The sequence below is a fragment of the Hippopotamus amphibius genome, chromosome 6 (genome assembly GCF_030028045.1).
Source record: "Hippopotamus amphibius kiboko isolate mHipAmp2 chromosome 6, mHipAmp2.hap2, whole genome shotgun sequence".
NCBI lineage: Eukaryota > Metazoa > Chordata > Mammalia > Artiodactyla > Hippopotamidae > Hippopotamus > Hippopotamus amphibius.
The window spans coordinates 20499057-20523002 of record NC_080191.1 but is presented as its reverse complement, the minus strand read 5'-3'; the positions used below and the strand labels follow the sequence as shown (position 1 = coordinate 20523002).

Sequence of the window (23946 nt, the reverse complement as noted above, 5' to 3'; positions counted from 1 at the left end):
AAAACTGAGTCACTCCCTGAAATGGCCCAAGCCTTTATCTAAATGCTATCTTCAGCTAAGAACAAAAAGTAAGATGTTAGGGAAAGGAGGAAGCCATTTAAGAGAGGTAATTAGGCAAGAAGGCACAGTAAACAAGGATATGGTTGTTATGTACATTTACATCCAGGCCTATTTCATTGACAAGCTTTTTTTTTTTTTTGGTTTCTTTAGATATTTATTTATTTGGCTGTGCTGAGTCTTAGTTGTGGCATGTGGGATCTAGTTCCTTGACCAGGGATCAAACCCAGACCCCCTGAATTGGGAGTGCATAGTCTTAACCACTGGACCACCAGGGAAGTCATAACAAGCTTTTCTTTCTTTCTTTTTTTTTTGAATGGGCGCTGATTTCTTTATTTATTAGACTTGAGTGCCTTAGTACAGAACGGTACAGAGATGATACATGTTTGTGCTTCAATACTTTCAAACACTGAGATTCTGATAATTTCAAAGTAAACAAGTTTCAAGACAGACTAGCTTTTTTTTTTTTAAATATCCTTTTGATAAATTATTTTTATATAAATAACAGAAAAAGGAAAACCAACATGTTGGACAAACGAGGTCCTGAAGCATGAGCATCGTTTGGTCAAGGGCAGGGGACAAAACAAGCAGTAACAGGAAGAAACAAACCAAGGCAGGTCCCTAAGTCTATCCTAAGGAAATAAGATCTCATAAGGGAAAGGAGACAGACCTGAAAACTAAACTGAATGCAAAGGGGGGATTTCAAAGCCTTGAGAAGAGAACTCCATGATGCATCTAACCAGGCGGGTGAGAAGTATATTCTGAAAGGGAGGCGGGGGCAGCCGCGAACTAGCACACACCACATTTGCAAGGACGATGCCACGAGATAGTAATATACACACACGGTCTGCAGGGGCTAAAGGGGGTGGGGGGGGAGGGAGTGGGACATTTTTGTGACTTCCACTGTCATTATATTTCACAACAGCAGCAGAAAAAATAGTGCACTCCCTTCGGGAGAATGAGCTGCTGAGTCCTGAGGACGACGAGACATCCTTCCTGCATTTGCTTCTTTAATTTCTGCATCAGAGCTAAGGTTTATACAGCTATGTTTTCATACAGAGAATAAAGCGATTGTTTTCTCTTACAAGCACGACGACATATGACCCCACACTACACAAAATAAAGTACTATGAAGTATCTTAAACGGAGGATCATTTGAGTGGTCTCGGGGTCTGGATAAATCCAGCAGGCTACTCTTAGGTGGTTTGAAGTCTTAGGGCACAGACCATGCTCTACAGGAAGGGACCTCTGACCAGGAGCCTGCGGAACCCATTCTGTTCTGGTTCTTTCTGACCCTGGAGCTCTCCCCAGGCTGACCTCGCTGAGAAAGAGGAGCTCTGTTGGGGTGATACCTGGGGAAGGATGCGGTCTGGTCTGAAGGACTAGGTCTAACGGCTTATCCAAGAGACCCAGGTCCCCGGTGGGAGCTTGCTCCTCACTCTTCTGGGGGCAGTGACAGACTGCGGTCAGGGAGGGAGCGGAGGCAGGCACCCAGCCTGACTTCCCGTGGATGCCCCCAGCCCCAGCCCTGGGAGATGAGGGGAACGAGCCCCTGGGGAGAGCAGAGGTCCACTCCAGCTCAAACCTCTCGAGATGTCACCTGAGCTTCACTTCCAAGTTAATCTGGATGAGAGCCGGTGCCGAGGGGTATGAACTGGCATGAAGATGACAGACTCATCCTCAGTTTGAAATACTCCAAGAACGGGCATCTCAGTGATTCCCAACAAGAACAGGAACAACCCCAAAAGGGTTTTAAAATAAAACACCCAAATGTCGACCTTCCCATACGCAAGCAATGTGCACATGTCAAGCTGGATTATGTACAAGGTCATAAACTCATGACTGACGGGGAGGAGGTGTCCATTCATCCTAAACAGTTCCAGGAACCCTCCAGCAGCGTGTCCCTCACACCCAACGTCTCCTCCAGGATACATCTAGAAGGTACTCTTTTTAAAAAACACAATGCATAATTTTGTTTCAAACGAGAAGAGGGCATCACCAAACATGAGAACGCAGCGGCGACAGGGCCGGCGGGCGTGCAGAGCTGGGGCAGGCGATGGAGGGAGAGGGGTTCAGCAAAGGAAACGAGGCGGTCGGCCGTCAGGGCTGCGAGCACTTCGGGGAGAGGGTTCTTTTTGTGGAGGGGCGGCTTATTTTTTAACTGCTTATTTCTTCATCTGTTTTATTCAGTTTCTTCAGCGTGTCCAGCAGTTTCTGTGGGGTGCGTGGATCCTATGAGCACTTCCCACTTTCCGTTGGCTTGGGTCACCTCGTAAGCACAGCGCATCTCATTCAGGCTCACGCCCCCCCAGGATGAAGATGATGAGGCGGGGACCACTGCGGTACTCCCCGGGGGCCTTATTCTTATGCCAGTGCCCGTAGCGGGCGCTGACGGCGGTGGTGCTAAAAGAGGCAGAGGAGCGGGTAGAGATATAAGGGTAGTGCTTGGTATCAAGTTTGTCTTCAATAGTGTCCTCCATGATGTCTTTGATGATCGGGGTCCATCGTGAGAGCTGGTAGGTCTGCTCGCTGATGCGCTCCTTACGCTCCGGTTTGCTCCTGCGACGCAGCGTGGAATCCGTGACGATGGGCACCCCGAGGTGGGCCATGTTGGTGATGATGTCGCTGTCCTCCGGCAGGATCTGGGCGTGCTGGATCAGCTTGTTCAGGTTTTCCTCGGTGATGCCATTCTTCAAAAAGAAGTAGAGAAGGATGATGCGGATTTTGTCGTAGGTGCTGACGTTCGCATCCAGTAGGATGGGGACGATGGCTCGCATGGGGTCCTTGATCTTCTCCCCTTCAGCATCTGTGCCCATGGCCAGGTCCTGTTCCACCCGGCACAGTTTATCCATGGTGCCTTGGTAGTGCTTCATGCAGTCCTCGGCAAGGTGCAGGTGGGTCGAATACTTGCTGAGCTCTTTCTGGTACTGGGGCATCTTCTTCAGCATCTGGGACAGGTCCCGCATGGTGGTCTTCTCTCCAGTATTCATTCTCTTGCTGGAAGAAAAATCCTTCAGAGAACGGGTGACTTCCTGGGACACCTCCGCGATGTGCTTGTGGCGCAGCGCTATCCAGAGGTCATCATCCTCATCCAGGAGCACTTCCTTCACCCTTGCTTCTCCAATGCCGCTCGTCTCGTACTTGTATACATCATTTTCAATAGGCAGCAGGTCGTAACTCATAGCCTGAAAAGTCAATTCATGAGGGACGGGGGAACTGGGGTCAAAACCGCGGTCCAGGATCAGGAGCTGGGAGCGTGCCTTGTCTGGGCCCTCCCCCATGGTCGGGTCATCGGCTTTGTAGGCGTCGAGCTTGTCCTGGATTAGCTGAGCCAGCAAAGCGTTGTCCTCCAGCGGAACGCGCCCACCCGGGGAGGCGGCGGTGTCTGCGGGCTTCGCGTGACGAGGCTCGGAGCCCAGAAACTCGCGCGGTACGATGGCCCCCATTGGCCTCAAAGCGGTGGTCGGAGAGAAGATCATGCATGATGTGATAAAGAAGGTAAAGAAGAAGGGAGAGTGGAAGGTGCTGGTGGTGGATCAGCTGAGCATGCGAATGCTGTCGTCTTGCTGTAAGATGACCGACAACATGACCGAGGGGATAACAATTGTGGAAGACATCAACAAGCGCCGGGAGCCGCTCCCCAGCCTGGAGGCTGTGTATCTCATCACTCCGTCCGAGAAGTCTGTCCACTCTCTCATCAGTGACTTTAAGGACCCGCCGACCTCCAAGTACCGGGCTGCGCACGTCTTCTTCACTGACTCTTGTCCAGACGCCCTGTTTAACGAGCTGGTGAAATCTCGAGCAGCCAAAGTCATCAAAACCCTGACGGAAATCAACATTGCGTTTCTCCCATATGAATCCCAGGTGTATTCCTTGGACTCTGCTGACTCTTTCCGAAGCTTCTAGAGTCCTCACAAGGCTCAGATGAAGAATCCGATCTTGGAGCGCCTGGCGGAGCAGATCGCAACTCTGTGCGCCACCCTGAAGGAGTACCCGGCCGTGCGGTATCGGGGGGAATACAAGCTTTTCTTGATATTTAGTCATCATTCAATTCCTGGTCCAGAGAGGGACACACCCTTACAAATGGAGATATCCTTAATAAATGTAAATTTATCTCATAAAGGGCATTTTCTACTTGGTTTTAAAAGATTCTCCTGGGTTTGCTGTTTTTTAAATTAATGTGTCCAGAATAATCCCTTTGTCAACTGGGCATATTTTGGGGTGTTCTGCTCCTTTTGACATGTATGTGCCCTAATTTGCTTATGAATTCATCCACAGAAGGCATCCCAATATCTTTAAGTTTTTAGCCATTATGAATAGAGCTGCTGGGCATTACTTGATGCTACTTTTTCTTTGTACACAGTTTTTCACAGCAGTTGTCTAAATACAAGAGATATGCTTCTTGGATCCTAAGGTGAGACTGTTTAGATTTGGAAAAATTTGCCAAACTGTCTTCCAAAGTTGGTTGTACATGCATTTCACCAGCATCTTGAGTATATTCTTGTATGCTTATTTACTGTTTATCTTCTTTGGCCGGGTGTGTGTTTCAGTCTTTACAAATTTTACTGGCATTGTTTGGTATAATTTGAGTACAACTTTATCAGATACGTGTTTTGGAAATAGTTTCTTCCAATTTGTGGTTTGTCTTTTGGTTTTATGAATAAGGTCTTTCATAGAGTAGAAATTTTTAATTTTATGAAGTCCACATTATTCATTATTTTTCTTTTGTTGATAGACTTTTGGTATTATGTCTTTAAAATGCATCACCAGATCCAAGGTCATGTAGATTTTCTTTTTTCTTCTAGACTTTTTGTAGTTTGGTAATTTAAATTTGTCTATGGGCAATTTTGAGTGAATTTTGGTTTAAGTTGTAAAGTTTGTGTCTACATTCATTTCATTACATATGGTTCCTAATGAATTGTTCCTTAACCATCTTTTGAGAAGATACGGTGAGATACCTGGCTCCATTTCAGTTTGGATTTCCAAACTTAGTATGTACAGCAGAACTGCATTCAGTTGAGGCCTCTGGGTTTGTAAGTGCAGTGCTTCTGGCACTTCTCTGATGTCCCACAGGGGGCACAGAACCCACTTCTCTGACCCCTGGAGCACAGGTGCATCCTGCCCACAGACTTTGCTCTGTGACAAGCAGACAGGAGCTTTGTCTCCTGAGGACCTGTCAGGGCTTAGGTTTTTGGACAATGTGGACAGGAGCTGCATTTTCTCAGCACCCACCTGTGAGGAGACTCCACAAGAGGAAGAAATGAAAAAGTGGGGAGAAGCTTCCTATTGTGCATCTGACTGCTGGGTGAGGGGAGCGGGGTCCATCTTCAGGGGACTCAGGAGAGAAAGGGTTTAATGTGGAATACTGTGTATTTTTAGTTAGTTTTATGTGCAGTGTAGATGGTGACCAGTGTCATTCTTTGCAGCATGGTGTCTAGTTTTCCTGGCACTGTTTGTTGATGGATTTGGGTAGAATAAACATTTTAATAATAGTAATTTTTCTGATGCATGAGCAAGGATTTTTTTTCCTATTGTGTCTTCAATTTTTTTTAATCAATGCTGTATAGTTTTCTGAGTATAGGTCTTTCTTGTCCTTTGTAAAATTATTCCTAAATGGTTTGTTCTTCTTGATTGAATTGTAAATGGGATTCTTTTCTTAATTTTTCTTTCTGGTGGTTTTTTTTAGTGTATGGAAACAAAACTGATTTGTGCATATTGATTCCATATTTTGCAACTTTACTGAATTTTTTTTTAAGCTCTTTATTGGAATATATTTCCTTTACACTCTTGTACCAGTTTTTGAGGTACACCAAAGTGAATCAGCTATATTTATACATATATCTCCATATCCCCTCCCTCCTGCGACTCCCTCCCTCCCTCCCTGTCCTGGCCCTCTAAGGCATCTCTCATCAAGTTGATCTCTTTTTGTTATACAGCAACTTCCCACTAGCTATCTGTTTTACAGTTGGTAGTGTATATATGTCAATGCTACTCTCTCACTTTGTCCCAGCTTCCCCTTCGCCCCCCACCCCAGCCCTGGGTCCTCAAGTCCACTCTCTACTTCTGTATCTCCACTCTTGCCTGTCACTGGGTTCATCAGTACCATTACTTCAGATTCCATATATATGTGTTATCATACGGTATTTGTTTTTCACTTTCTGGCTTACTTGACTCTGTATGACAGACTCTAGGTCTATCCACCTCATGACATATAGTTCAATTTCATTCCTTTTTATGGCTGAGTAATATTCCATTGTATATATGTGCCACATCTTCTTTATCCATTCATCTGTTGATGGGCATTTAGGTTGCTTCCATGTCCTGGGTATTATAAATAGTGCTGCAATGAAATGAAAAATTGTAATGCTAAAATCTCACCGTGTCTATTGCATCCCAGGTAGTCCACAGGACCCAAGACATGTTAGCTACTAATATATTCCTCCCGTGGTGCCTTTAATACCATGTAGACTCCTACAAGGGAAATAAGAATCACAAGTTGAAGCTGAACTTGGTCTGGGTAAATCTTGGCCTCTATAACAAAAGTTTGATGGCTCTCTAATCTGATTTTTCTGACATGGTACTGACATGGTTGTTTTGTAAAGTAATTTACTTTCCAGTAATTTAAAATATACAGAAAAGTTTCAATAATGGCAAAGAGTACTCACATTTTCCACTTCACACAAAATGCTCAGTGTGTTTTCCCCAAAACAGAGACACTCTCCTGAGGAACCAGCATATAACCCCTAAATGAGGAAATCATGATGTCCACATAATAATTTAATACACAGGCCCACTTCAACTTTCACCTGCTGTCCCGACTGTATGAAAATGTCTTTTTCCATCCTGATCCAGTGTTCTTTTTCTGGAACCGTTATTGAGTTTTTCCCTCATTTGGACAAACCCGATGAATTTAAAGCAGACAAGATGACTATGGGATCTGGGTGGCCTTTTCTGTTTGGCTTTTTTCACTAAGGATGTTTTTAATGTTCATTTATGTTGTAACAAATATCAGCACTACACTTTTTTCATTGTCATTAAAAACACAAAACATGACATTTACCATTTAATTCATTTTATGTATACAGTTTTGTGGTATTAGCTACCTTCATATGGTTGCACAAACAAGTTAAATAACATGTGTACCTCCTGTGTGCATGGGAGATACCCAGGAAATTGAGTAACACCCTGAAATGGCCCAAGACATCACTTTAAATACCATCTTTATCTAAAAAGAAAAAAAAGGAAGGGCATAGTTGTTTCTGTCTACATTCATTTGATTGCATATCGTTTCCAGTTGATTGTTATATGACTAGTTTTGGAGACGTCACAGGATATTTGGGTCCACTTCAGTCTGAATTTCCAAATTTAGTGGATTCTGCAGGCTTGCAGAATCTGCAAGATTTACAGCCTTGATATTGGATTAGCACATCCCTATGGCATAACTGGTATTAATAGTTTGTTCAATAATTAAAATTCTGTGTGATATGAGCTCAGACTGCAGTAATCCTGGTTAGTTTCTGTCTATTATACTTTTGTCTCATTATGAAAGGAAAAGAGAAATACGTCCTACTTTTTAAAAGTGCCTTCAAACTGATTGATGGTATAATCTCAACCTAATTTTTAAAAATTATATTTTATTGACATATAGCTGAAATACAATGTTGTGTTAATTTCTGCTGTATAGCAAAACGAATATATATATACTGTTTTTCATATTTTTTTCCAGTATGGTTTATTACAGGATATTGATTATAGTTCCCTGTCCTGTATAGTAAAACCTTGTTTATCCATCCTACATATAATAGTTTGTGTCTGCTAATCCCAAACTCCCAATTCATCCCTCCCCTCATCTTCCCCTTGGCAACCACAAGTCTGTTTTCTATATCTGTGAGTCTGTTTCTGTTTTGTAGATAGGTTCCTTTGGGTCTCATTTTAGATTCCACATATAAGTGATGTCATTTCTGTATTTGTCATTCTCTGCCTGACTTACTTCACTTAGTATGATAATCTCTAGGTCCATCCATGTAGCTGCAAATGGCATTAGTTCATTCTGTTTTATGGCTAATATTCCATTGTATATATGTACTGCATCTTCTTTATCCATTCATCTGTTTATGGACATTTAGGTTGCTTCCATGTTGTGACTATTGTGAATAGTGCTGCTATGAACATTGGGGTGAATGTATTTTTTCGAATTATAGTTTTGTCTGGATATATGCTCATGAGTGGGATTGCTAGTTCATATGGCAACTCTATTTTTAGTTTTTTGAGGAACCTCCATACTGTATTCCATAGTGACTGCACCAATTTACATTCCCACCAACAATGTAGGAGGGTTTCCTTTTCTCCACATCCCCTCCAGCATTTGTTATTCGTAGACTTTTTATTGATGGCCATTCTGACTACTATGAGGTGATAATTCACTGTAGGTTTGATTTGCATTGCTCTAATAATTAGCAATGTGGAGCATCTTTTCATGAACCTTTGGCCATCTGTAATTTCGTCTTTGGAGAAATATCTATTTAGATCTTCTGCCTATTTTTTGATTTTTTTTTTTTTTGAATTGTATGAGCTGTTTGTATTTTTTGGAAATTAGGCCCTTGTCAGTCGCATCATTTGCAGATATTTTCTCCCAAACAATTATCACAGGTTCTGGGACAACTGGATACCCACATGCAAAAGAATAAAGTTGGACACTTACCTCCCCCGTGTACAAAATTAACTCAAAATGGGTCAAGGCCTAGATGTAAGAACCAACATTATAAAACTCATAGACAAAAACATGAGAGTAAATCTTCACCTTGGATTTGACCATGATTTCTTAGATCTGCTACCAAAAGCATAAGCAACAAAAGACAAAATAGATGAATTGGACTTCCTCAAAATGAAAACCAGTTGTGCATAAAAGGAGCAAGGAAAAGACAATCCACCACCCAAAATGGCACAAGATGTTTGCAAATCATGTATCTGATAAAGGTCTGTAGCCCACCAGCCAAGCCCCCTGCTGGGCTGGTGGAATGTCTGTGTGGCACCTCCCATCCTGGGTGATAAGGGGATTTCAGGCCCCACAGCCTGCAAGGGGTGGACACTGGTCATCCTCAGCACCCTCAAGGGGTCGTGCTGGATTGTGTTGAGCCCAGATTCCTTCTATTAGTGCCCTCAAAGGCTGAAGGCTTCCGCATGCCTCCAGAAGAACACAGAGTGTTTGCAAATCTTTGAAAACTAAGAAAAGTCTTCACTTTTCTGAAAAGTGCATCTTATTTCACAGCATGACCATTTTCAATCTGGCTCCCAGGGGTGCCCTCCCACCTTCTTTATTTCTCTGAAACTGGCCACGGTCATTTGGCTGTCCCCAATCCTCACACCAGGTGACACAGCCAGTGGGGCCAGCTCCTAGTTGTCCTGATGTTCATTGGAAATTAACCCAGACTCTTAGCCTGAGATTGAATGTGGATGCCCCTGCATCTCTCTGTCACCATTTCTCATCTCCTCCTGTCTCTTTTCCTCTTTCTTTTCAGTCTCAGATTTACCTGATGGTCACCACTCACAGTTCCTGCAGAGCCCAGAGATTTCTCCTTAAAGGAAAGGTTCTGGAAAAATCAGAGGCGTAAGTAAAGAATGCAGCTGATTCCCCAAGAGGGTGATGAGAGTGAGTGTTTTCTTATTCAAGTTTTAGAATCCTCCAAATAATAGATCATTAGGGGGGCATCTTGTTTCTTCCTGCTCATTCTGATAATGTCATTCCTGAATTTTAATGCAATAAATACTTTATATTACAAATATGCTGAGGGCTAGATCCACTTTAAAAATGTTAGAGGTAACTCCAAGTGTTTTACAACAAACAAGGACACAGAACTCTGTGTTCAGACACTGGCTGAGAGATTCCCAGCCTGAGCCGTGGTCCCTTGGAGGGTGGAGTGGCCGTGACCCTCCTCCCACAGGTGAGCCTACGCAGGCACATCCCACATGGGACCACTGCATTGCAGAATCTTAGATTGGCCAATGGCAGGCAGCTGGTTAGAGACGTAGATGAGAGAAAGCTGCCCAGCAGCCTGGGACAACCCGCGGGCGAGGCCTTTATAAGGGCCAGCATCAGGGTCTTAGTTAGGGACAGTGTCAGAGCCTCAGAGATAACTTGAAGGCCTTAGTAAGAGACAGTTCAGGCTGTTAGGGACATTATCAGAGATGTACTTAGGGACATATTCAGGGCCTTAGTTATGGACAGAATCAGGATGTTATTGAGATACATATGAGGCTATTAGGGATAGCATCAGGATGTTGGTTAGGGAAAGAGGCCGTTATTATAGACAGTGTCAGTGCCTCAGGCAGAGACATCATCACAACCTTAGTTAGGAAGAGGGTCAGGGCCTTAGTTAGGGACAGGGTCGTGCCAACAGTGAGGGACATCTAAGGCTATTAGGGATATTATCAAGGCCTTAGATTGGGCCAGCATCAGAGCTGTGGTGTCAGCCAGTGTCAGGGCATTAATGAGTGACAAAATTAGGGTGTTAGCTAGGGAAACAGTCAGGTCATTAGCTACAAACGATGTCAGGGCCTCAGGTCGAGTCATCATCAAGGCCTTGGTTAGGAAGAGCATCAGGGCCTCAGTTATGTTCAGCATGAGGATGTTAGTTAGGGCCAGCCACAGGGCCTTAGTTAGGGACAGTGTCAGAGCCTCAGAGACAACTTGAGGGCCTTAGTGAGAGACAGTTCAGGCCATGAGTTAGGGGCATGTCAGAGACTTTCTTAGGGGCATATTCAGGGCTTTGGCTATAGACAGTTAGTAACAGACAGGGCATTATTTAGGGATAGCTTAGGCTATAAGGGGCAGCATCAGGGCCTTTGTTAGGAGCAGTGGCAGGGTCTTTGTTAAAGTCAGTGGCAGGGCCTTAGTTAGGGACAGTGTCAGGGCTTACCTAGGGGCAGTGTGAGGGCCTTCGTAAGGGATGCATTCAGACTAAGTATGGTGTCAGAAACTTAGTTATTGATAGCATCAGGGCCTAGTTAGGGACAGCGTCAGGGTCTTTATTAGGGACAGCAGCAGGGCTATCATTAGTACCAGCACCAGGGCCTTCATTAGGGGTAGAGTCAAGACATTAGCTAGGAATAGTGTGCAGACCTTAGTTATTGACAGCATCAGGGCCTAGTTAGAACTAGCATCAGGGCTTAAGATAGACTCAGCATCAGGGCGAGAGTCAGGACCTTAGTTAGGAGCAGCATCAGGGCCCGAGTTAGGACCAGCCTTAGAGCCTTAGTTAAGATCAGCATCAGGGTCTTAGTTTGGACAGGCATCAGGGCCTCAAGGATAGCATCAGGATCTTAGTTATGAGCAGCTTCAGGATAGTAGCTAGGCATAGTGTTAGGACCTGAGTTATTGAAAGCATCATGTCCTTAGTTAGGACCAGCCTCAGGGCCCTAGTTAGCAGGCTCAGAGCCTTAGTTAGGAGCAGTGACAGGACCTTTGTTAAAGACAGCGAAAGGGCCTTAGTTAGGGACAGTGTCATGGCTTACTTAGGGACAGTGCCAGAGTCTTTGTAAGGGATGCATCTGGATATTAGCTCTGGATATTGTCAGGACCTTAGTTATTGATAGCATCAGGGCCTACATTAGGGCCAGCATCAGGGCCTCAGTTAGGGAGAGCATCAGCGCTTTAGTTAGGGACAGTGCCAGGGCTTACATAGGGGCAGTGTTAGGGCCTTGGTAAGGGGTGCGTCTAGACTTTAGTTAAGGGTAGTGTCAGGGACTTATTTATTGATAGCATCAGAGCCTTTTTAGGGGCAGTGTCAGGGCCTTAGAACCAGAGTCAGGGACTTAATTAGGGACAGCGTCAGGACATCAGCTAGGGATAGTGTTAGGACCTTAGTTATTGACAGCATCAGGGCCTTAGATAGGCAAAAGAGCCTTCCTGGAAGTCGTGTTCCTAGGTTGTAAATTAGAGTGGAATGTGCCAGGACAAAACACCAAAAGCTTATGTCTCATTCCTTCTTGCTTGTTTTTTTAATTTAATTTTTATTTTTTATTGGAGTAAATTTGATTCCAACGTTGTGTTTGTTCAAGGTGAACGGAATCTGGTTTATTTATACATATACATATATCTATTTATCTTTGGATATTCTTCCCATGTAGGTTATTATAGAGTGTTGTGTAGACCTTTTTTGGTATATGGTAGGTTCTTGTTTATATATATATTTTATATGTATTAGTATGTATATGTTAACCCCAACATGCTAATTTATGCATTCTTCCCACCTTTCCATTTGGTTAACTATAAGGTTGTTTTCTAAGTCCGAGTGTCTTTCTCTGTGGAAATATGTTCACTGGTATCAATTTTTAGATAACAGCTATAAATGATGTCAGAGGATATTAGTGTTTCTCTTTCTGACTTCATGTAGTATGATTGTCTCTAGGCTCATTTATGGTACTGAAAAAGGTATTGTTTCATTCTTTTTTTGTGGCTAATATTCCATTGTGGACATGTACCGTTTCTTCTGTGTCCATTCATCTGTAGATGGACATTTTGGTTGCATACATGTCTCGGCCATTGTACATATTGCTGCAGTCCATGTTTGGGTGCCTACTGTGTCTTTTCCATTCTGGTCTTCTCAGGTTATAGGCCCAGTAGTGGGTCTGCCAGGTCAAATGGTAGCTCAATTTCTACCTTTGAAAGGCACCTCCATTCTGTTCTGATTAGTAGCTGTTACTAGTTTACATCACGTCAACAGCATAGAGGGTACACATTTCTGCACAACCCCTTCAGCATGTATTGTTTGTAGACTTTTTGCCGATGGCCATTGTTAGGTGAGTCTACAAAGGTTGTGAAAGAATTCTCAGAAATATTAACAAAAGAAAAGAAAGTTTTTATTCACTTTCCAAGTGAGGAAAGGGGCCAGACGCATAGAGTGGCATCAGCCCCAAATGGTGGGGGTTTGAGTCTTTTATTGAGTTTTAAGGGCAAGGTGCAGGAAAGAGGGGTTGAACAGCCCTCTTAGTGTCTGTTGTGGTCCACAGCAGTATCTGGGCTGGCTGTATCTCTATAGGATGTGGTTTTTCCGAGAATAATCCTGCTGTCCTCAGTAATTTTCCAGTTCTTGGGTGTCTGAAAGAGACTTGATGGGGTCCTTGACAGGTGTTACTCCATTTTGAATCATATTGTGTGGGTTTACATTCTCCCCCTCTGAATATTAACTTATTCTTAAGTGTTATATGAAACGTGGTTGGCCCATTTACTGGGAATTGGGGCAGAGGTCTCTTCTGTAACTTCTTCCTGCTGGGTTGGGGTGTAGAGCTGTCCCTACCTGAGGGGGTGGGGGTGGGGGGGGTGGGGGTGGCATGTGGGTTGTCTTGGAATCAAACTTTCCAAAAAGCAAGACTGATGGGGGAGGAGGTTCAGTAAGGGCAGTAAGACTGTTTCGTTTTTTTTTTTAAAGCTCTTTATTGGAATATAATAGCTTTATACTCTTGTACCAGCTTTTGAGGTACACCAAAGTGAATCAGCTGTATTTATACACATATTCCCATATCCCCTCCCTCCCACGACTCCCTCCCACCGTCCCTGTCCCGGCCCTCTAAGGCATCATCCATCATTGAGTTGATCTCCCTTTGTTATACAGCAACTTCCCAGTAGCTATCTATTTTACAGCTGGTAGTGTATACATGTCTGTGCTACTCTCTCACTTCGTCCAAGCTTCCCCTTTGCCCTCTGCCCCTCCAATCCTGTGTCCTCCAGTCCATTCTCTGCATCTGCATCCTTATTCTTGCCCTGTCACTGGATTCATCAATACCATTTTTTTTTTTTTAGATTCCTTATATATGAGTTAGCATACAGTATTTGTTTTTCTCTTTCTGGCTTACTTCACTCTGTATGACAGACTCTAGGTCTATCCACCTCATTACATATAGCTCCATTTCATTCCTTTTTATGGCTGAGTAATATTCCATTGTATATATATGCCACATCTTCTTTATCCATTCATCTGTTGTTGGGCATTCAGGTTGCTTCCATGTCCTGGCTATTGTAAATAGTGCTGCAATGAACATTATGGTACATGTTTCTTTTTGGATTATGGTTTTCTCTGGGTATATGCCCAGGAGTGGGATTACTGGATCATATGGTAGTTCTAGTTTTAGTTTTTTAAGGAACCTCCAGACTGTTTTCCATAGTGGCTGTACTAACTTACATTCCCACCAACAGTTCAGGAGAGTTCCCTTTTCTCCACACCCTTTCCAATATTTATTGTTTCTAGATTTTTTGAGGATGGCCATTCTGACTGGTGTGAGGTGATACCTCATTGTGGCTTTGACTTGCACTTCTCTGATGGTTAGTGATGTTGAGCATCTTTTCATGTGTTTGTTGGCCATCTGTATGAGTAAGACTGTTTTTGATAAAGGGGAGGAGAAGCCAGATAAGACAGGGGCCAAAAAGGTGGAGACAGATTATGGCAGATATAGGGCCCAAGAGTGGAGTTAGCCAGGGAAACCAGGACCAAATGTTGAATTTAAAATTCCACCAGTCAAATCCCCTTTGTATACCCTTTTCTTTGAGTTTATTGGCTTGATCTATTATATCATCAAGATTTCAGTGGCCTATGCCAGATTGGTTTGTATAAAAACAACACTCTTCATTTAGAAGGGCACAGGTTTCCCCTGGTGCGGCTGTAAGTAAATCTAATGCTCTTCTCTTTTGTAAGGCTACAGCCTCTAGGGAGTCTAGTTGGGCTTGTAGGAGTCTTAGTTGGCTAGCTAGTGGGCAGTTATGAAAGAGTGTATGATAGCCCCGATTCCAGTGCCTAAGGCCAGAGCTGCGGCTATGATTACTAGGATTGACAGAGGCTCTTGTTTTGCTCAGTAACTGAAAAGGTTGGGGAGAGGCATAGGCCCTGTGCAGATATTCATCTGGGGTAATAGGGATACAGTAGTGCAGGTTCCCATCCATTAATTCACAGTTTTAGGCTAATACCAAATAAGGACCAATGGTGCTTTTAAAACTTGAAGGAATTTGACTTCCAGAATGGCAGAGTGAGGACCTCTGAAAATCCACTTCTCCATTAAAGAAACCAGAACTCTGACAAATGTCAAAATCAACTTTTTCTGAACTCAGGACATTAACTAAAGGATTGAATATTGTCAGTCATTTTTATACAAGAAAAACAGTTGAATCTCTGGAAGAAGAGTGTGATTTCTAAAATTTTAACTTACCCTTATCTGATTCCCCTGTTCTCAGCTCTGTTATAACCTTAAAAAGTATGTCTTACAAACATAGTAGCTATTAAAATGAGCAGTTTGGAGCAGAATGACATATGAACTCACCAAAAGTCCATCCCCAGAGATCTGTCACTATCTGACCTATCCAGCAGCTTGCTAAAAAGCACCATTCTCAGGGCTTATCTTTATTTGGTCTTAGTCAAATCTCTTACTTTAAGTGAGGAGCCCTGTCCTCTGGGCATTTGTCAAAAACAATCAATAGCAATAGTTTAACTTCACATCTGCCTCAGGTTGTATAACTTACTGGAGTTAACAAGAGGCTAACAGAAAACTTAAACTAGGGACTAAGATATTCATTAGGAACTTTAAAAAGCTAAGACATACACCTGAAACTAATGCAACATTGTAAATCAACTGTATTTCAATAAAATTTTTTTGAAAGATAAGATATATTCTAGAAATTAAAAAGAAATCTAAAAACACATGATCAGGGCTATGCAGATGCTCTGGAAAGAACTGAGAGTGTCCTAGTCTCTCACTTCTGAGTTACCTTGAGACTGTGTGCCAACAGGAAGTGAAGGCTAATGCAGAGTGGTAAACTGCCTATCATAGCATTGATATTAAGGCACAACATGCATGCGCATGCACGCGTACACACACACACCTCAGCAAAGAATGTGGGAATTGTTTGATCTAGGCACTTAAGGAAATTTCTGTCCAATCTTTAGCTGACCACTAAACCAATCAAGCATAGATTTTAGTGGTAACATATGACAAAGAATACAGACTGTATATAATTGATTAATCCAGGAAAATCACTAAACTAACAGCAACAACAAAAACAACAACAGAAAACCCTGGGGAGGAAGGGATCTGATTTCCAGAATTCTCTCCCTCCCTCCCTTTCTTTCTTCTCTTTCTTTTTTCTTTTCTTTTCTTTTCTTTTCTTTTCTTTTCTTTTCTTTTCTTTTCTTTTCTTTTCTTTCTTTTCTTTCTCTCTCTCTCTTTCCTCCCTCCCTCTCTCGCTTCCTTCCTTTTCTTCTTTACTTCTTACAGCCTTTTTGAGGTATAATTGATATACAAAACACTGAACATAGTTAATGTATACAATTTTGTGAGTTTGGGTATGAGCATATACCCATGAAACCATTACCACAATCAAGATAATAAATATGTTCATCGCCTCTAAAAATTTTCTTCAAAGATCTCCTCATACACCTCTGTTTTTGTTCTGTTCTGTGGTAAGAACATTTAAGACATCGATCCTCTGAACAAAAATTTTAAGTGAACAGTACAGTGTTGTTAATTATAAGCACTATATTGTACAGCAGAGCTCTAAAAATTACTCATCCTGCCTAAATGAAACTTTATTCACATTGAACAACTCCCAATTTCTCCTTCCCTCCAACCCCTGGAAACCACCATTCTACTCTCTGCTTCTCTGAGTTTGACTCTTTTAGATACCTCATGTAAGTGGAATTATTCAGTATTTGCCCTTCTGTGACTGGCTGATTTAACTTAGCCTAATGTCCTTCAGGTTTATCCATGTTGTCACACTGGGCAGGATTTCCTTCTTTTTAAACAAGATTTCATTGTTTGTATATACATTTTCTTTACCCATTCATCCATAGATGAACATTTAGAGTTTTGTTTTTTGTTTTCATAGCTTGGCTACTGTGAATAATACTGTTATTTCAAGTGTCTAGTTTACAAAAAATAAATAAATAAATAAAATTATGAGATACTCAAACAGGAAAGTATGAACATAGAAAAAGAAGTCACTAGAAAAAGTCGCTGAGGCAGCCTAGATGTTGAAATTGCTAGAGACTTTAATCAACTATTATAAATACATTCAAAGAGCTAAAGAAAATCATATCTACAGAACTAAAAGAAACGTATAACAATGTCAATAATTGGGTTTAGGGCCCACCTTAACCTAGTATAACCTCATCTTAACTAATTACATATACAAAAACTCTTTTCCAGATCAGCTTACATTCTAATGTTTTAGATGGACATGAATTTTGGAGGGGACCTACTCAAATTAGTACATAGGTCAAATAAGGTTACCCAGTCTGAGTAACATAAAGTACACATAATAAAGAAAAATTATTAGAGCCTTGAAGAATTGTGGAATACTATCAAACGTACAAGATCTAGTGGAAGTCCATTAAGGAGAAGAAAGAGAGAAAGGGGCAGAAAGAATATTTGAAGAAATAATGGTCAATAACTTTCCAAATGTAATGGAAAACATTAACCTGCACATCTAAGAAGCTCAATGACTTCCAACTAGTATAAACTTGGCACAAATATCTATCCATATCATAGGGCAACTATTGAAAGCCAAACTAAAAAGAGAATCTTAGAAGCAGCAAGAAGAAAGTTACTCATCAAGTACAAGGGATCCTCAAAGAGGTTAAAAGGTTACTTCTCATTAGAAACCATGGAGTCCAGTAGGCAATGGGATGGCATATTCAAAGTGCTAAAAGAAAAAGACTGTCAACCAAAAAATCCATATCCAGTAAAACTGCTCTTCAAAAATGGAGGAGAAATAAGATTATAGCAAGATAAACAAAAATAGAAAATTCATTGTTAGCTGGCCTGCCTTATAAGAAATATTTGAGGGAATCCTTCTGGCTAAAATAAAAGGACACTAGACAATATTGTATGTGAAGAAATAAAGAGCACCAGTAAAGTTAGCTACATAGGTAAATATAGAAGGTATATACATATATTTTTGTTGGTAATTCTTTTTTTCCTATATGATTGAAAGACAACTGCATATAGCAATGGTTATAAAACTGTTGATGGCATTATAATATACAATGGATATAGTTTTTATGATAACATTAGTATAAAGAAGGGAGAATAGCAGAGATAAATTGGAGAAAGTTTTTGAATACTATTGAAATTTAGCTGATATTAGTCTGTAATATATTATTATATATAAAGATGTTGACTTTAATCTGAGGGCAAACCACTAAGAAAATAACTGAAAAAAATATAGTAACAGAAACAACAAGGGAATTAAAAAGGCATACACAAAATATGTACTTAACAAAAATAAGTAAAGGGATAGGAGAACAAAAAAGATAAGACTTACAGAAAACAAGGTAAAAAAATTGCAGACATCAGCCTACCTCATTAGTAATTGTATTAAATAAAAATAAACACTTCAACCCAATAGACGGATCAAATGGATAAAAAATTGTGACCCAACTGTATGCTGCCTACAAGAGACACACCCTACATTCAAAGACAGAAATAAGTTAAAAGTAAAAAGATGAAAAAAAAATTATGCAAAAAATACTGAGAAGAGAGCTAGAATACTTACACTAATACAGATGTTAAGACAAAAATTGTTAGTAGGGACTAAGTACATTTTATAATGATAAAAGGGTCAATCAGTCAGGGCAACATAACATATAAACATGTGTACACATAAAAATAGCCCCCAAATGCACAAAACAAGAAAATAGCAGAGTCAAGGGGGCAAATAGGTAATTTTACAATAAGAGTTTGAGACCTCAGTGTATCACTTTCAATAATGGATAGAACAATTAGGGAGAAGATCAGCAAGAAAGTAGAAGACTTGAACAATCCTATAAACTGATTGGATCTAATTACGTCTATTGAACACTCCACCCAACCATAGCATAATACACATTCTTCTCAAGTGCACATGAAACATTCTGTAGGATAGACTATATCTTAGTCTTTAAAGACAAGCTTCAGTTAATTTAAAGATTGAAATCATACAGGGCATATTTTGCAACCAAAATGGAATTAAATTAAAAATCACTAACAGAAGTAAATTTGGGAAATCTACAAATATGTGAAAATTAAACAACACACTCCTAAATAACAATTCTGTTCAAAAAATACAATGAAAAATAGAAAATATTTTGCAATATGTGAAAATGGAACTACTGCATACCAAAGCTGTGGGATGCAGCAAAGTCAGTACTTAGAGGGAAACTTATAATTGTAAAAGTCTGTAATCAAAAAGAGGAAAGATAAAAAAATCGATCAATACCTTAAGAATCACCTTAAGAAACATGAAAAAGAAGAGTAAAGAATCTTAAAGAAAGCAGAAAGAAAATAATAAATAATAGTAAAAACCAGAATTTTTGAAATAGAGACTAGAAAAACAATAGGAAAACCAAGGAAACTGAGAGTTGCTTCTTTTTTTGTCCTAATAACAGAGTTTCAAAATACAGAAGCAAAAACTTGGAAGTAGAACTGCAAGGAGAAAGTTACAAATCCACAAATGTAGTCAAAGTAAGTAAAAGGAAGAGGATAATAAACAAAAGAGAAGAGATCAACCTAACAAACCGTTAAAGAAATTCAACAAAGCCAAAAGCTGATTCTCTGAAATGGTTAACAAAATTAATAAACACTGAGCTAGATCGATCAAGAAAAAAAGAGAGAATATAATCTGTCAATGTAGTTAATGAAAGACTAACATTACGAATCCCATAAACTTTAAAAGAAAAGAAAAAGAATTTATGAAAAATTATAGGCCAAAATAGTCAACACTTTAGTTGAAATAGAAAAATTCCTTGATAAACACATGGCAGATGAACACATATAAATGATCTCAACCTCATTAGTCATCAGGAAATGCAAGTGAAAAAACAAAACACTACCAAGCCCACATTAAAGACAATGACGATACAGTGGGTTGCCAAAAATGTGGAACCACTGAAAATCTCTGCTGATGCGGTGTTTGGCGATTTCCTAAAAATTGCACCGACACCTAACATTTCACACCTAGATATTTCACCAAGAGAAATGAAATTGCACAGTTATTGAAAATGGAAAGTAAACGATGACAAATAGCACATCAGCAGCTGGGCAGGGGCAAAGAGAGAAGGACAGACTGCAGAGCAGCATAAGGAAATTTGGAGAGAGTGGAGGAAATATCCTGTACCTCACTCATGGTGGTGGTTTCATGGCATATGCAGCCATAAAAATGCATCTAATTTTGCTCTTTAAATGGATGCAGTATTTGTATCAAAATTTGATAAGAAGAAACATAAAAGAAACAGAAAATTAAATATAATTTTTTCTGCACACTAAACACAGTTAACTTATTTAACTTTTGTTCTAAGAATCTTTTAGAAACCCTTTTATGGGGCAGTCTTTATTTACTTTTTGTTGGGTTGTTCGTGTGACTCTGAGGAGAGCATGAGTTTATTAACAGATCCTTTTTCTAAGCACAGTATCAGAAAAATGATTGATCCTTCCTAAAAAAATCATCTTATGTGTATTTCAACAAGGGAAAGGAGCATAAAAATTTTGTAGAATGTCTATGAAAACAATCTTTCAAATAAACTAAGCCCATAATGTGGAACAGAAACAAATTTAGGTAATAGATCAATATGTTTAATGTATCTTGGAGCCTCAAACTACCACTTTATTTTTTAAATGTCTATAGTGGAATTAACAAGGAAATGGAACTTCTTTTGCCCATGGGCCCTCTGAAATTGTTCAAGAATTGTCCAATTTAATTAGACTCTCCTATATAGTTAACAAGGTGTTAAGGGCCCAATATGTTAAAGTAAGCATTTTTGTTTGTTCTTTTATTTTTATAAACAAACATTTTTCAGCTAGATTTTTGTCTACCCATTAGATTTCTAATTACTATTATATAGGCAATTTAAAAAATAATCTGGTAACTTAGGCCAAAATAAGTCAGTGAAATAGACTCAAGCTTTTTAATACAGGTTTCTTAGTCCATTTGACGCAACAGCAGGTCACATGTGCCGCTAAGAATGACTTCCTATTCACTGTCAGTCATCACAGCAACAAGTAAACTGGGACAAGTAAAATTGGAAATGTTACAAGAAAACCAGAAGTGAAACCCAAAATTGTGTTTTAATTTAACTTTTAATAAATATTCCACGTCAATTAATATACATTTGTTTTAAAAAATTTGTTAAGTGGCATCTGTAGTAGAGATACTTTGCTAGTATACATTTCAGGGGAGCTGATGCATTTTGTTTATGGTAGTTATATTTTCAGCATGCTACTTCTTAAAGGAAATAAATGATAAACCACTGTTGAGTATTAAAATCTTCCATTAAATTGTTTTGCCTGGATTTATAACCAGCCTGGTACCACTAGAGAGCAGGCTTTACATTGTAATGAGACGAATTCACTTTCACATCCATTGTAATCATAATACTTTTAAAATGTTTTATAATTACTGTTTGAAGAGTAGGAATCTGCCAGTGTAACTCACTTCTTTTTCTTTGAGAGGTAAATTAAGCTAAAGTCATATTTTACAAATATTCCTTAACTGAGCTACTCAAGTTAAAATTTTTGACATAGTTTTTTTTAGAATCAGTGTTAGATGAATCATATGCGATTCCACATCTTCATAAATACCAAATAAATACTGTTTTCTAATGGTTAATTCACAAATAAATTAGTGATTGAATTAATATTTGTGCTCCCTTGGTCTTATCTCCTGGGTAAGACAAAAGGAATTCATCCTGAAATTTTAGCGGCTGATTATCAAATTCTCTATGTGTGGCACAGAGGTCCTCAGTCATCAAAAAAAAAACTTTGAAAAGGACAATTCAGTCACAGGTCACATCATAAAATGTGTGTATTATACATGGCATGACATTCCTATTTCATTATGAAAATCTTGTGGTGAGCTGAGTTGACAGTCAAACTAATGTTTGCTCAAGTGTGGGTATATATCAACCTATGTTAACAGATATCCTCCAGTTCCTTCTCAGTTCCTTAGGTGTGGTCTGCTGCTCAGGAGATGCGAATCACTAGATGATAACATTGCACATATTATATGTGATAATTGAGAATAGTTATTGAGCACTTAACACTTTACATTACATAACTTGCTCAAAGGCACACAGTTTATGACTGATCAAGCTTAGATACCTACTACTGATACCTGCCACCTTTCAAAAAAAGCCTTTTTTGTTTTTTTCCAAATAAATGGCCAAGGTCCAAGAAACTACTAACAAAGAAATGCAAGGTATTTGAATCATTATATTATAGTCTGAAGAGGGGTGACCTCAGACTAAGGAGTGGCCCAGCTATAATCAAGTTACAGTTTGAACCTATAATCTCCTTGGTAATGGGAGATATCAGATATGCCTACCTAAACCTAAGTACCTTTTAATTTTTTAATGGAATTATGCTATATGAGCTAGATAAAATGGATACAAATTCAAGATTATCAATTTATTTGGTGTAAATAATTATATTTCCATTAACCTTCAATATCAGAGACCTACTGTGGCAGACGAATTGCATTCTTGGTCCCAGTTAATGCCTTCCCTGAATCCATGTCATTGGCAATTTGGCTGTGCTTTCGCCATGTGAATAAGGCAAGGCTGGCAGTTGTGTGTGCAGGTTTGTGGTAGACTCATAGGATGAGACTCTTGGAAGAAAGCCAGCAACAAGCCCCAAAAGCAGAGCTGTCTGACCCTCAGTCCAGTGTAGAACCCTGAGTGGGGTTAGCTCTAACCAGCTGGTAGGCAGAATAATGATCCCCCAAGGATATCTGTGTTGTAATTCCTAGAACCTGGGAATAGATAAGTGACACCTAAATGACACAAAAGACATTTCAGGTGTGATTTGATTAAGAATCTTAAAATGGGGAGATTATCCTGGATTATCTGGGTAGGCCTAATGGAGTCGCAAGGGTTCTTAGAAGAGATAGGCAGTAAGGCCAGGGAAGGAGATCAGAGAGAGGGATTTGCTGATACTACACTGGTGCTTTGAAGGTATAAGAAGGGACCATAGACCCAAGAATGCAAATGGCGTCTAGAAACTGGAGAAGGAAGGAAACGGATGTTCCCCCAGAGATTCCAGGGGCAAGACAGCTCTGCTGACACCTTCATTTTAGCCCTGTGAGACCCATTTCGGACTTCTGGCCACCAAAACTGTAAAATAACAAATCTGTGTTGTTTCAAGCCGCTAAATTTGTGGTCATCTGTTACAGCAACAGTAAGGAACTAGTACGCCAGCCTTGAGCATAGCCCATAGATTCGTGAGGTGAATAAGTGGTTGTTAATTTGATTTGAATTCTAAGTTTGGGGTGTTTTATTACCTCAGTGCTAACAGATATGCTCTTTGAAGCAGAGATTTTGTTTTCTATGTATAAAACATCCCAACTATTTTAAAAAGTGAGGCATTTGTTTGGAACCAAATATAAAATGTTTGCAGAACAGACAAATGAGGAAGAAAGGAGGAAAAAGAGGAAGAGAATAAGCTGTATTACCAGCATTTTTCTTTGTTAAATACCTTTAAAAATGGACATACTATCTCCATTAATTCATAAAAAAACATACAGAGTGAATAATCTTAATGTTTCATTACAGAAGAAAAACCTAAAGTACAGATATAAGTTCTTCGGCTAAAAATGAGAGATCTCGGAAAGGGTATGAGTCGTGTTAATGATGAAGTTAACTACTCTTTAAATCATAGTGCTAAGAAAAATATACTAATATGACTTTAATATCCTAAAACGAAGACTTTTTGCAATCAATGTACAGTGTTATAGTAAATCTGTGACCTAAGGGATTTATATGAAATTCTGTGCTTCAGCGGAATGTATTTTCAGATGAATGCTTACCTCTGTCAGAAATATGTAATTATCATGCAATAGCAGAAGCTGAAAAATGTTGTATCCACTTTGCTTTGAATGTC

The 23946-nt window shown here is 40.0% G+C and overlaps 2 pseudogenes; one reads left to right on the top strand and one right to left on the bottom strand.

The window, feature by feature from the left end:
- Positions 1-2214: 2214 nt before the first annotated feature.
- On the bottom strand, positions 2215-3446 carry LOC130854867 (syntaxin-binding protein 1-like; annotated as a pseudogene).
- A 31-nt stretch (positions 3447-3477) lies between these two features.
- On the top strand, positions 3478-9637 carry LOC130854866 (syntaxin-binding protein 1-like; annotated as a pseudogene).
- Positions 9638-23946: the final 14309 nt, after the last annotated feature.